Source organism: Odocoileus virginianus, chromosome 19, assembly GCF_023699985.2.
Source record: "Odocoileus virginianus isolate 20LAN1187 ecotype Illinois chromosome 19, Ovbor_1.2, whole genome shotgun sequence".
Lineage (NCBI taxonomy): Eukaryota > Metazoa > Chordata > Mammalia > Artiodactyla > Cervidae > Odocoileus > Odocoileus virginianus.
Genome location: NC_069692.1, coordinates 1169328 through 1182341, shown reverse-complemented (window position 1 = coordinate 1182341; position 13014 = coordinate 1169328). Strand labels below are relative to the sequence as shown.

Below are 13014 nucleotides of genomic sequence, written 5' to 3'. Positions count from 1 at the left end.
TGGACTATGGGGACTATAGCCCCATGGGCTATTCCTCTGTCCATGGAATTCTCCAAGCAGGAATACTTGACTGGGTTGCCATTTCATTCTACAGGGGATCTTCCCAATCCAGGAATCAAACCCAGGACTCCTGCATTGTAGGCAGAATCTTTACTGACTAAGCTATGAAGGAAACCATAAAAATCAACTATACTCCAATTTAAAAAAAAAAAAAAAGGCCTCTTGAGTGCCCCCACCTTATCAAAATAATACACCAAAAACAATACCACCTCTTTGGGGGAATCACCACCAAAGACCAAAGAAAACAGGAGTGATGATTCCTATCATATCACCATTTACTTGTACTGTCCTATGTAGACAGAGGACTGTTGGAAATAATATTTGATTAGCATAGTTTAATCAGGTGGTGAATGCGATTGCAGCTGCTCTTCCAGATGGGAACCCTTTCTTGGAGCAAATCACCAAGGCTCTGAATACCTGGAATATATTTATTGGTCTGGATTTTTTTTTATCACTTCTTTCACAGTTATCAGGAAACCCCAGAAGTGATTTACTTTCACAAGGTCAGCTGCACACATCCAGCATCCCACAGTGGGTCTCTGCCAGCTCATCATCACTGAAACACAATTTAGTCCACAGGAACCTCAGTTACATCATCACCTCCAGGGCATCATCGTGAATCTACTTAAGTGAGAACACTGTGCTCGAATAACATGGTGAAAATGAAACTTGAGACATCTTTGTAAGACACATGTCTGAAAGCAGGAAATAAATGGTATTTGCCACTTAAGTAATGGGAATGGCCCAGAGCCCCGAGACATGATGGAAGATCCCCTTTTACTTAGAAGGTGCTCTCCAAAATGCAGAGCTGGATACAAAAAAGGTGAAAGTAGTTTATTTGGAAAGTGATCCCAAGAAACAGAAATAAGGGGAATAAGGAGAGTAAAACAGGAAAAAAGCAAGAGCCAATTTATTGAGTCTTGTCAATTCCACCCAACCTTGTGAATTGCAGAGAAGCTACTTCAGAAGTGTCCACCTAAGGAAAGACAAGAGGGTGATTTATTCATCAGCTCCATCTGCCACTAGTCAAAATTTGTCATTTTCTAAACTGTGACTGTATGAACCCTGAATGGGTTTCCACAGGGCCCCATATCACATCCTCATAGCTGCCCAAGGATAGGAAGTAAGAAATGCATAGTTAACACTGGACTTTCTGTGTAGAGGTACAATATGCCTCAAACTTTTCTGCTTGAGTATATATCCCACATTTTTATAAGCTGCCCATGGAGCATAGTTCATCTATACTTCCAGACTGCCCATGCACAAACACCCCATTAACACCAAGTGAGGTTCTGCGAGTCCCACGCCAACACATCAGAAGCACCCAGAGACAAGAAGCAAGGACTGTGCGAATGCAGCTGAGGTAACAGAGTGTTTGCTGCCACTGGCTGTGAAAGCTGTATCAGAAGCAAAATGTAGGCTGAGAGAATGTGAAGTGATGTAATTGAAGTTTTAGATAAATGCTCCACAAAGCATTTGCCTTGCATACTTCGAAGCATAATACTTGAAACTCTTAGGACTTTCACAGTAACAAAAAAACCATTTGGATATGTTATTGCAACCATTTGCTGAATGACCCAAAGGCTGCCAGTTTTGACTATGCCCTGAACAAAAGAAGGCTCTCTGGTATGACTGGTGTTACTACACAGATGCACTGTTCTTGAAATATTTATGGCAGATTGTGATGCTAAGTAATGTCTCTTACAAACCTCAGTAGGAAATTAATAGCAGACGTCTCTAAAGTTTGAAAGTAAATAATTTCCTCTTGAGAGGAAGCTTTTGTCTTCCTTTGAGCTCTAATAAGATCAGAATGCCCAACTCTAAAATTAAAGACACCATGAGCCTGAGCTGCCTTTCATGAACTGAGTAGCATTTGCTCAAGCCATAAAATTTGGGGTCAACAGCAGCATACCAGCTGGATTTTGTGTATATGAGATTGAATGTAGGTAGATGCACAAGTGAGTTCCATAAGCAAGTGTCTCCTGTAAATGTTGGCTCTGCACTTCCTTTACCATACCTGCCTCTACCCTCAGGTCAATCTCATGGAGTTCTCTACAACCAGATGATTCAGAAGGAAGCGTTTGAGCCTGTTTTCCATATTGCTGAGCAGTACACACTGACACTTTATTGAAGTAGGTTTTGGGAGAAAGTCCCATTTGTGTGACTCTGAAGGGCATCGGAGATAAGAAGCAGTCATGATAAGCAGAAATTCCGACAGCCATTCTTATGATTCATCGATTCCTTTATAATGGCTACTAGTTTGGTGATCAGTTGTTCAGGATGAACAAGATTAGAGGATGGAAGACAACGATGTTTGAGGACAGCTTATGTAGATAGAGTGGATCTTGAGTGTTACAGAATATTTTTACTAATGTGTTTGCTAAAAATGTCTCCACTGCAAATAAAGCTCTCATAATCAAGCAGATATAATGATCAGCTCTGTGTATGTCAATCTGGCTCATTGTGCAGCCAACTCAGTGATTTTTCATTAAGCTTATTAGCAAGGAGTGCATGTTGGTAGGAACAGATGTCATGCTTAGACTCAATGACATGAGTTTTCCCTTTCCAAGACTCACCTGGTTGCTATTAGGGTTGAATATTCAATTTGCCAGTGGCTGGATTTGCCCCTGATCCTCTGATAAGTAACAAACCCTAAGGGGGTCCTTTGACCAGCTTGTGGAAGATTAATTATACTAGACACATTTTTGTTTCATGAATGAGGGAGTAATTTGTCCTCCCTGGAATAGACACTTCATACGGATTTGGATTTTTTTCTTCTTGACTTACCAATCTTCTGACAGTAATACCATCTGTGGGTTTTATTTAGTTCTGTATCAAACATCATAACATCCTAATGCAACATCTTTAGGGCCTAGGAACTTATTTTTCAGCAAACAAGTAACTAACCTTTAAGACATATATATATATATATATATATATATTCCACTGCTAGGAAACGCCTTTGCTCTCTTTTTAAGAGATATTTTCTGAATTTCAATATGTTGCTTAACCAAATATACAGATATGGTAAAGGCACAGAGCATGTTAAAATATATGTTAAATTTCCTTGGCCCATTGAAAAGTTATCTTTACAAAGGTAATGAAATGTAAAATGATAGGATTGTAGGATGTCCCAGAAAACCCTTAGCTATCTCCAAACACCAGGATATTGTAAATTTCCCACTGGGATTCTGATGCATAGGCATGAGTCTCCTCCGTGATCACAAGCATCTTTTGAACACCATTTTCCTTAAGATGGTTTCTATGGTAATGCAATGGAGAGAGCTATAGAGTGATATAGATGCTGTTAAATGCATTTTTTTTAACAGGTGGTACATCTGATATAATTAAAATAAACAGCTTCAATGTCATCACTTAAAGAGACACAAAACTTGACCTCATTGGCTTAGAACACTGCAAACATGTAAGGCGACATTACAAGCTGGGAAACACCCATCTTAATGAAAGTCTATTATTTTATTTTCAGATAATATTTATTAATTATACTGCTAAAAAGGAGAAATAAAATTAGAAGTTTTTTTCTCTTGTCTACTATTTTTAAACTAATAATACACATTCTATTTTCTCTTTCTCCTCTCTGAAGAGTATGGGGAGGCGAGTGGGCATGGTAAGTCAAAAAAGGTGAAAATTATTTGTGCCATCTGTTGGTGAAAAATGTTGATTTGATTGCAAAGTCTATTCCTTTCAAAGTTCAAATGGCAAAAACTTGGAATTGTTCATTCTTTCATAATGATTTCACACTTTTATCAGTATAGCCTGCTGTTTAATGCTTTAAATATATCTAAGCTTTGTATACTATTTAGAAAACCACCAGATGCCTTTGAAGAATATATTAATAAAAACAGAGTAGGATTATTCATATTCACAAGCTAAAAAAGAATAAGCTTTATTGTTTTCTCATAATGCAGTTGATTCAGCCCATTTAACACACGTTTACCTAGCCAAGGGTCTGGCATTTCCCAAGCTTCTGTTGGTTGTTTTGTTAATTTATCCAAAAGGGGCTCTCAAATAGGTTACTGGTTCACTAAATAAATGATTCTATTTCCTTCTCCAGGTCATCCACAAAACAAAGAAACAAACAAAAAAACCCACCATACCATTTTCTGAAACGAGCCAGAACTGGAGGTGGCTGGTTGAGATGAGAGGAGTAGCTAGAAAGTGGGGGGAAAAACTAGATAACCTTTCTGCACTAGATTATAAAACCCCCAGAGTAATAGGTGATCCTGTCAGACTAGGGTTTCAATCTAAGCTCTGCCACAACTTACTATCTTGAGGTTGGGAAGATGTTTATCCTTTTGGACAACTAGAATGTATCTTTATATGGAATATAATGAATCTCAGCCCATCAGCTAAGGTAAGCAAAATAATAATACATGTACTAGGGCCTAATCCACATGCATGCATCAGTTTATGGAGCAAAAATCATTGGATTCAAATTCTACATATTGATGTTTGAGGTTGATATCACTTTGATAGTAACCCTTACAAGTATTTGACTACTCTGTCATTAGATTCCAGTGATATTGTATTGACATTTTGGACAAAATAATTCTTCTTTTTGAGAGGCCTATTCTGTGCAATGTAGAAATTTAGCATCATCTCTAGCCTCTACTCAACAGATGCATATAAAAGAGAAAGAATAAGAGGAACTGAGAATGACTTCAATGGTTTCTAGGCTGGGGAATTACTATTATCTGACACAGAATTCCTATTTACCAAAAATACCTTGTTGACTAATCTCTTCTTGATAAATGACAAGTACATGGGATTGGAGAGAAAAATGGCAATCTATGTGTTCTGGAGTGGTGACAAGAAAAAATATTAAGAGACATACTTAGTGCCTTAGGAGTCAAGGCAGCTTATGCTTTGACTGCAGACCATTCTCTGGTCCACAGTGGGGTATAGAGATCAATATTTCTCAAGGTGTACTTGCACCTTGAGAAGACATGATTTTACTGACCTTGAATGACAGAAGACTCATGTCCAGTTGGAACAGATACTAAAAGTCATGTGATTTCTTATTGTTGTTGTTTTAAGGAATCCTTCCTGGAAACCAGAAAAAAAGAAGGTTGCCATTTCATCACTATGGGCTCTTGACTTTAGAGATGGGGGTTCACTGCCTGAAGACATACATTCAAGCCCATCCTTCTGCCAAACCCCTCATCGTGCCCTATATGCACTTATGGTCACTCTGCCCATATCACAGGTGGATTTTCCATCCTCCCTCCCAAAACAGAGGTTATATCAACAAATTCTGACTGTTACCACTCTTGGGACTCTCTTGTCACTTCTATCCTCATCATTTCCCATCTTATTTTCCTCTACAATTTGTTATATAGTTAAATGCCAGCTTCAAGATAAATTTCCAGTTGTCCCAAGCTTTCATTAACATCCTCTACAATATTCTTGAATGAAATAGAAGTTGATCATTTTCTAGAATTCACTATATGCCAGTACATCTCTTACCTTTACTCAAGAAAGACTCAAGCTTTTCCAATGGCTCCAACTCTCTAAGAGATGAGGAAAATACAATTTCTTGCTCCAGTAAACCTTTCAGATGAAAATCTGTCTTTTTGTACAGAGACGCTGAAGAAAGGGACAGAGCACTTCTCATGCCAACCACTTTTTGTTTACCTTCTCGTTGGTCTCTCCCTACCTACTTTGCATCACATTTTCCACGTACTGCTTATAAAATTTCTTTTTCATGTAATACATATGTATTTCCTTATCTTCTTAATCTCAGTGAATTATCTCAGTTTATGCTTTCTACAAGCAAAACTTGTAGATACATGACATAATTTTTTTTTGAATCATCATATCTGAGAAGTAAATTTAAAAAAAAATAACTTACTTCAGAGAAAAATGTATATTTTCAACAAATTTGCAATAGGAATTGTTGACTAAAAAATATATTCACAATATAAAAGTTGAGAGCTATATTTTATTTGGCAGGAATTTTTAGGACTTCAAGCCCGAAAGGCAGCATCTCAAGTCATCCTGAGTGAACTGTTCCAAGGAGGCAGTGGGGGAAACCAGGATATATAGCATTTTTGTAACAGAAGTCAGGCAGTCTGAACATCAAAGGATTATTGTTAATTAAAGAAAACCAGATATTGCAAGCTAAGGAATATAGCACTTTTTTAGGTGTGGAAAGATTCAAGAGTCTGGGCTCACTGAAATCATTTCTTTAATATGCACCTGAGACATGTCAGGCCAGTGTTCTGTGTTTTTACATCCTGAGTTTTTTCAGAGCTCACTTTAGGGGTTGACTGCAGTTCTGATGGCTGCTAGATGGCAAACATTCTTTCCTTTCTTTTTTCCTCAGGGCTCACCAGTTCATCATGGTTGTGACTGCAATCGCTGATAATTCTGAAATTCTTTGCTTACTGATATGGCACCAATATTCCATTTCTCAGGCTAAAGACAGCTTATTACAACATACTCAACTATTGGCACAGAGCCTGGAATAGAGCAGGTGATCAGTAATTGTCTTCTCATGAAGACTAGATGGGAGGGGAGTGGTGAATAACCTCACAAGGCACTGAAAACATGAACTAAAGTAATTTTAAAGGACATAATGAAATCAAAAAACACTCTAACCTTCAATTTACTCATTAATTTTCAGAAACTTGGCCATAGTCAAGGGAAATTAAGATTCTACATCTTAATAAGCAAAAGGAAATGAGCAAAGAACAACCTTTCATGGAGGATTTCTCAGAAAAGGTCAAGACCCAGGCCCCCCTGCTGGAACAATAAACCATTTATTTGGATGCACCTCATCATTGTCAGATAGATGCGTATCATGTAACTGCTTGCACATAGCTATGATCCTGACTCATCAAGAAAATAAGTCATTTTGAGTGTGTTATGGGTCCTATTAAGATATACTCCACCATTCACACACATATCTTATTACTCAAGAAATTCATCTTCATTTCTTCAAAAATAAGACAAATGAACTACTAAATGAAAGTCAGCAAAGAGAATACCCACTCATTAATATCACACATGACTTTAACTTGAGAGTTACAGGATCCTCAGGTGAACTTCACCAAATAAGTTTGACAAGCTTCCACATAGATCTTTGCCTCTCCAATTTTATGATCATTTTCATAGCAAAATTTTGTGTTATTAAAAATGCAACAGCACTGTAAATTTTACTATTTAAAACAAATTTTATATTACTGTTGAGGGTAACTGAAATGTATGAATATATCACTTTGTAAGCAAAGATTAAACAAAAATTTTAAACTACCTGCTAAGTGACAGAAAAGGTTCAACAACAAGCAAAATAAACAAAACCCTTGCTTCTTTCATTCTAATTTAGAGAGACAACCAAGCTTCAAATATATAGCTATATACATTTATTAGCTAGTAGATAATACTATGGGTTCTCTTTTACTTCTGATAGTCTTGACTCATCTCTCTTTTTTTTCTTAGCCTAAGAATTTTCTTCACATAAACAAATGGACACACACACACACACACACACACACACACACACACACATCTCTTAGTTTCATTGATTTTTCTATTGTTCTTCTGTTCTCTAGTTCATTTATTATTCTCTAATTTTTTTTTTTTCCTTTTGCTAACTTTAGGCTTACTTTATTATTTTTGTAATTTCTTTAAACATGAAGCTAGATGTTTACTTGAGAAATGCAATTTAAAATAAAAATTTTCATTTTAATGCAAATGTTTGTTGTTATAAACTTGCCTCCTATTATCGCCTTTGCTGCATCCTGAAAGTTTTACTGGGTTGCATTTTTACTTTTGTCTGTTCTCAGGTATTTTTTAAATTCCCTGTTGACTTTCTCTTGATAAAATGATTTTTTAAGAGTGTGTTGTGTAGTTTCCATGTGTTTGGGACTTTAGTTTTCTTTCTGTTATTGATTTCTAGTTCCATTCCACTGTGGTCACAAGTTCCTTGATATATTTCAAGCTTCTTTACTTTTCTATGATTTATTTTGTGGCCTATTATGTAATCTGTCCTGGAGAGTTTTATGTGTATTTTTGAGAAAAGTGTGTAATCTGTTATATAGAACTTTCTAGGAGCAGAATACACACACACACACACACACACACACACACACACACACACATATATATCAGTTATGTCCATTTGGTCTATAGTGTTGTTTATGTAATTTGTTTCATGACTGGCTTTCTTCTTGGATATTCAGTACAGCATTGTAAGGAAAGTATTGAAGTCTCTTACTATTTTTTATATTTCTATAAATTGTTCCCTTTGATTTTGATATATACATACCTCATGTCAGAACTCCTAAGGAGTTCTGACATGAGGTATGTATATATTTAGAATTGTTATATGTTCTTTGAATTAACTATTTTTATCAATATATAGTTAATTTCTTTGTCTCTAGTGACAGTATATATCTTAGCATCCATTTTGTGCAATATAATTATATTCACCTTCTTTTTGTTATTTATCATATTTATAATTTTTTTTTTACCCTTTCACTTTCAGTCTATATACCTGCAGTACATCTTTATATCTGCAGTGAGTCTCTAGTAACAGGATAGCAATGGATTATTTTAATCCATTCAGCCACTCTATGTCTTCTAATTGGGGATTTTTATTCATTTACATTTAAAGAAATTATTGATTGATAAGGACTTACAATTGCCATTTTCTTAAGTGTCTTCTGTTATACAGATCTTTTGTTCCTGCATTCCTCTCTTAATGTCTTCTTTTGTTTTATTATATTTTTAGTGGCAATTTTGTTTGATTCTCTCTTTTTTTTTTTTTTGCTTGTTTCTCATAGTTCTTCCTTTGTGGTTGCCATGATAACACAGAAACTAAAATCTTTATAAGGAATAGTTGTGAAAATTATTCACCAAAAAAATGGTATGTTTGGAAAGTGGATATATTCCTAGAGACAGACAATCGACCAAGACTGAAACAAGAAGAAGTAGACTGCATGAAAAATCTAGTAGTATCAAGGATACTGAATAAATAATAAAAAAAAATCTTCCAACAAAGAAAACCAAAGGACCAGATGGCTGCATATGTATATTCCACTAAACATTTCAAAAAGTACTAATATCAACATTTAACTTCTTTCAAAAAAAAAAAAGAACACCCCCAGACTCAATTCATTAAGACAGTATCACCCTGATTGCAAAGCCAGGCAAAAAACACAACAAAAGTACATTCCAGTATCCCTGATGAATACTGACATAGAAATCCTCAGTAAAATACTAGCATATTGAATTCAACAGTACTATAAAAGGATATTACACTGATCAAGTGGGATTTATCCCTGGAATGCAAGTGTGGTTCAACCTATGCAAATCAATAAGCATGATGAACCACATTAACAGAATTCAAGACAAAAACACATAATCATCTCAATAGATGCATAGGAAGCATTTGAGAAAAATTCAACATCCTTTAATGGCAAAAAGAAAATCAACAAAATAGATATATAAGGAACATTCCTCAATACAATAAGGGCAACATGTGAAAAATCCAGAGCTAATATCCTAATCAATGAGGAAAAACTGAAAATTTACCCTCTAAAATTCAGAACAAGGCAAGAATGTCCACTATCATAACTTCTATTCAACACATTACTGAAAGTCATAGAGTAATTAGACAAGAAAAAGAAAAAAGGTATCTTAATCAAAAGAGAAGTAAAATTATTTCTGCTTGCTTATCTCATGATTATATATGTAGAAAATCCAAGGCTCCTTCAGCCAAAAAAGTGATAAAACTAGATAAATAAATTAAACAAAGTTACAGGATACAAAACCAACATGCAAAAATTAGTGGTGTTATTATGTACCACCAATAAACAATCAGAAAGGGAAATTAATAAAACAATCTCATTTGAATTAGCAATAAAGAAATACTTGGGAATTAACTTAACCAAAAAGGTGAAAAACTTATATACTAAGAATTGTAAAAGAATGTTGAAAGAAATTTTAGAAGATACATATAAATAAGGAAAAAAATAAATCATGCTCATGAAGAATTAATATTGTTAAAATATCAATAGTACCAAAACCTACCAACAAATTCAGTGCAATCCCTATCAAAATCCTAATGACATTTTTTGCAAGAATAGAAAAAAAAAAAATTTATAAGAACCACAAAAGATCCAAAACAGTCAAGGAGCAAGAAGAACAGAGTTGGAATCATCACATGTCCTTACTTCAAACTATACTACAAAGTATAATAATCAAAATAGTGTGACACCAACATAAAAACCAGCTTAAGTATAGACTAATGAAACAGAAAACTCAGAAATAAAGCCACTTTTTATTATCAATTAATTTTCACAAGATACCAAGAACACACATGGGTAAAGGATAGGCACTTCAAAAATGTCCTTGAGAAAATAGGATGGCCACATGCAAACTAATAAAATTAGCTCTCAGTGTCACACCATATATAAAAATTACCTCACTCGAAATGAAAGGTAAGAGTCTTACAAAGGAGTTGCAAAGCTCCTAGGAGAAACTGGAAAAATATTCTTGACATTCGTCTTGGAAATAATATTTTGGGTATGACACCAAAAACATAGGCAACAAAAAAAAAAAATAGACAAGTGAGATTATAACAAGCTAAGAAGCTTCTGTACAGCAAAGGAAATAATGAAATTAAAAGCAACTGGTATAATGGAAGAAAATATTTGCAAACCATACATCAGATAAAGGATTTATATCCAAAATATATTAAGAATTTAAACAACTCAATACCCAAAATACAAATAACTCAATTTTAAAATGGACAAAGGAACTAAGTCGACACCTCTCAAAAGAAGAAATTCAAATGGCTAACAAATGGCTAATTTATATGGCTATATAAAAAGGTTCTCAACATCTCTAATCAGAGCAATACAAATCAACAACATAATGAGATAACACCTCATACTGGTCAGAATGGCTACATCAAAAAAGACAAAAACAACAACTTTGGAGACAATGTGGAGAAAGGGAAACCCTGTACATTGCTCTTAGGAAAGTAGATGAGTGCAACCATCATGGAAAATAGTATGGAAATTCCTCAAAAAATTTATGCAGCAATCACATCTCAAGGTATATATGTAAAGGGAATAAAATCACTATCTTCAAATGGTGTCTGTATTCCTATTTCATTGCAGCATTATTCATAAGAGCTAATATGTGCAAACAACTTTGGCATCTGTCTATAGATGATGTTGTTCAGTCACTAGGTTATGTCCAACTCTTTGCAACACCACCAACTGCAGCACGCCAGGCTTCCTTGTCCTTCACCATCTCCCAGAGTTTGCTCAAACTCATGTCCATTAAGTCAGGGAGGCCATCAAATCATCTTGTTCTCTGTCATCCCCTACTTCTCCTGCCTTCTATCTTTCCTAGCATCAGGGACTTTTCCAATGAGTTGGCTTTTTGCATCAGTTGGCCAAAGTACTGGAGCTTCAGCTTCTGCATCAGTCCTTCCAATGAATATTCAGGCTTATTTCCTTTAGGACTGATTGGTTTGATCCCCTTGCAGTGCAAGGGATTCTCAAGAGTCTTCTTTAACACTACAATTCAAAAACATCAATTCTTTGGTGCACAGCCTTCTTTATGGTTCAACTCTCACATCCATACATGACTACAGGAAAAGCCATAGCTCTGACTATTCAGAACTTTCTTGGCAAAGTAATGTCTCAGGCTTTTAATATGCTCTCTAGGTTGATCATAGCTTTTCTTCCAAGGAGCAAATGTCTTTTAATTTCATGACTGCTTTCACCATCCTCAGTGATTTTGGAGCCCAAGAAAATAAAGTCTTTCCTGTTTCTATTGTTTCCTCATCTATACGCCATGAAGTGATGGGACTGGATGCCATGATCTTAGTTTTTTGAATGTTGAGTTTTAAGCCAGCTTTTTCATTCTCCTCTTTCACCTTCCTCAAGATGCTCTTTAATTCCTCTTCATTTTCTGCCATAAAAGGGTGCTGTCAGCTTCATATATGAAGTTATTGATATTTAGCCTGGCAATCTTGATTCCAGCTTGTGATTCATCCAGCCAGCGTTTCACAAGATGTGTATGTATATATGCGTATATATACATATGTGCTCAGTTGCTTCAGTAATGTCCAACTATTTGCAACCCCATGGACTATAGCCCACCAGGCTCCTCTGTCCATGGGATTCTCCAGGCAAGTATAATGGAGTGGGTTGTCATTTCCTTCTCCTACATATACATACATAAATTAAATAAATATGGTGGCAATATACAGCCTTGATGCACTCCTTTCCCAATTTGGGGCCAGTCTTTTGTTCCATGTTCAGCTTTAACTGTTGCTTCTTGACCTGCATACAGGTTTCTCAGGAGGCAGGTAAGGTGGTCTGCTATTCCTATCTCTTGAAGAATTTTCCACAGTTTGTTGTGATCTGCACAATCAAAAGCTCTAGTGTAGTCAATTAAGCAGAAGTAGATGTTTTTCTGGAATTCCCTTGCTTTTTCTATGATCCATCTGATGTTGGCAATATGATCTCTGGTACTTCTGCCTTTCCTAAATCCAGCCTGTAAATCTGGAAATTCTCTGTACATGTGCTGGTGAAATCTAACTTGGAGGATTTTGAGTATGACCTTGCTAGTATGTGAAATGAATGCAGTTGTGCAGAAGTTTGAACAATCTTTGACATTGCCCTTGTTTGGGATTAGAATGAAAATTGACCTTTTCCAGTCCTGTGGCCACTGCTGAGTTTTCCAAATTTGCTGGCATATTGAGTGTAGCATTTAACAGCATCATCTTTCAGAATCTGCAGAAGCTCAGCTGGAATTCCTGAGTTTGAGCAAGCTCCAGGGAAGCCTGACGTGCTGCAGCCCATGGGGTTGCAAAGAGTCAGACATGACTGAGTGACTGAACAACAACAGCTGGAATTCCATCACCTCCACTAGCTGTGTTCATAGTGATGTTTCCTAAGGTCCATTTGA

General features: G+C 35.8%; 1 long non-coding RNA gene across 1 annotated transcript in view; it reads right to left on the bottom strand.

Moving 5' to 3' along the window:
• LOC139039603 (uncharacterized) overlaps positions 1–13014 on the bottom strand; it is a 41315-nt gene that overhangs the window by 26310 nt on the left and 1991 nt on the right. The window contains exon 2 of the long non-coding RNA XR_011492933.1: positions 5042–5127. This is a non-coding gene — a long non-coding RNA (uncharacterized lncRNA). The remainder of the gene's footprint in view (positions 1–5041; positions 5128–13014) is intronic.